At 42.3% G+C, this 2407-nt stretch overlaps 1 non-coding gene across 1 annotated transcript; it reads right to left on the bottom strand.

Moving 5' to 3' along the window:
- Positions 1 to 353: 353 nt before the first annotated feature.
- Positions 354 to 460, bottom strand: LOC131257086 (small nucleolar RNA R71). The gene has a single exon (XR_009177106.1). It is a non-coding gene; the product is annotated as a small nucleolar RNA R71 (small nucleolar RNA).
- Between the last annotated feature and the right edge of the window lie 1947 nt (positions 461 to 2407).

Here is a 2407-nt window from a genome sequence, read left to right on the forward strand (position 1 = left end):
GTACTTTACGAGATTATCTACAACTGGCGGGAGTGAGTATGCCCTCATGCATGATTTTTCCTGAAAATACAGGACAAATGGACATCAAGCCAGGAGTTATCCAACTCCTTCCCAAATTCCATGGACTTGAATCTGAAAGTCCATATTCACATTTGAAAGAGTTCGATGAGATAATAGCTACATTATGTTTTCCTAATGTATCTGAGGATACAATTAGGCTGAAACTCTTTCCTTTTTCCTTAAAAGAGAAAGCTAAGACGTGGTTACATTCACTACGTCCTAGATCCATTGGCACATGGAACGACATGCAGAGGGAATTCATAAAAAAATTCTTCCCACATCATAAAACGATTACCCTCAGAAAAGCAATCATGAACTTTGCCCAAAAGGAAGATGAAACATTCTTCCAATGTTGGGAAAGGTTCAAAGACTTGGTCAGTTCATGCCCACAACACGGATTTGAAACGTGGCGCATTATAAATTTTTTCTATGATGGACTGACATCTTCCATGCGCCAAATGGTCGAGACAATGTGTAATGGAGAGTTCATTAATAAAGATGTCGACGAGGTATGGGACTACCTCGACAGTTTGGCTGAAAAAACACAATCATGAGACTATTACCCAATGGCGAACACCACGTCTAAGCCGACTCAATTAAAGGAGAAAGGTGGATTATATCTCTTGAAAGAAGAAGATGATCTCAAGTGTAAAGTTACTACGCTCATAAGGAAAGTTGAGGCCATGGAAGGAAAGAAGGATAAGGTCAATGAAATTGTTTGCGGCATCTGTGATTGCAACATTCACACAACTGAAAACTGTCCTACAATACCTGCCTTTCGAGGAGTGTTGAATGAACAACCAATGCCGTAAATAATTATCAAAGACCTTTTACTGGACCTAACTCCAACACATACAATCCTGGCTGGAAAAATCATCCCAACTTTAGTTGGAGGAATGGACAAACGGCGACTCCTCCAGGTTTCTTCAATCAAAATCCAAATCAAGTGAAACCTCAAGAGGAACCAGTTCAAAATCCCATACAAGAGCTGGCTCAGGCAATGCGGGGAATTACAGATTTTATGCAAAAGATAGATTCTCGTATGACGGTTATAGAAAAGGGGATGCTTCCTGCACAACCTCTCCCCAATCCTAAACCGCAGTACGAAAATAATGATCCCAGCTCTTCAAATCAGATGGGGCATGCTAAATCCATCACCACTCTTAGGAGTGGGAAGATCATTGATAAAACTCTTCCGGTTAGGCCCGAAAAGCCTCAAGAACCAGAAGAGGACAACAATGATGGATCCAATGATACCCCACAAAAAGTAGAACCAGAACTTCTAGAGAAGTCAGTTGCTCCATTCCCCCAACGGTTGGTTTCACCAAAACCTCTCTCTAACTCTCAGGATATCCTAGAGGTGTTGAAACAGGTGAAAGTCAACATTCCTCTACTTGATGTCGTTAAACAAATACCTTCATATGCCAAATTCCTGAAAGACTTATGCACGACCAAAAGACGGAAAATTATTCAAAAGAAAATCTTCTTGACTGAGAAAGTGAGTGCCATCCTGAAGCAAGACGTGCCACAAAAATTCAAGGATCCCGGTAGCCCAACCATATCATGTGTGATCGGGAACCATCGAATTGATAACGCACTTCTTGACTTAGGAGCGAGCGTCAATCTGATTCCCTACTCGGTATACAAACAGTTAGGTTTGGGTGAATTAAAACCCACCTTAACCACACTACAACTTGCTGATCGCTCTGTTCGTGTACCAAGAGGGATAATTGAGGATGTGTTACTCCAGGTCGATAGATTTTACTATCCTGTAGACTTTATCATCCTGGACACCGAACCCATCAATAACATGAGCACTCAGATTCCCGTCATTCTTGGTCGCCCATTCCTTGCCACGTCAAATGCAATTATCAATTGCAGGAATGGTATCATGACTATGTCTTTTGGAAATTTGACATTGGAGTCAAACATTTTTTTCAATAACAGCAGCAACGCAGAGGATGATGACGATTTCCACGACATTAACATGATTGACTCTTTCGTGGAAGATACGACGCCTCTGACCTTATCCTCCGACCATCTGGAGACATGCCTGGCCCACTCCCATGATTTTGGTGATGACATGCTTAGGGAGACGTGTGCCTTGCTTGATACTGCACCGGTACTTGAAGTTAACCGGTGGAGGCCATAATTTGAAGAATTGCCACAAACCGATGTAGTGCCTCTACCGTCTAACCTCAAGCCACCGAAGCTTGACCTAAAACCTTTGCCCTCTGATTTGAAATATGCCTGTTTAGGTCAAGATGAGACATACCCGGTGGTGATCTCTGCCCACCTGGAGAAAGAACAGGAGAGTATGCTTATATCTACTCTCATTGAGCATAAA

Source organism: Magnolia sinica, chromosome 9 (genome assembly GCF_029962835.1).
Source record: "Magnolia sinica isolate HGM2019 chromosome 9, MsV1, whole genome shotgun sequence".
NCBI lineage: Eukaryota > Viridiplantae > Streptophyta > Magnoliopsida > Magnoliales > Magnoliaceae > Magnolia > Magnolia sinica.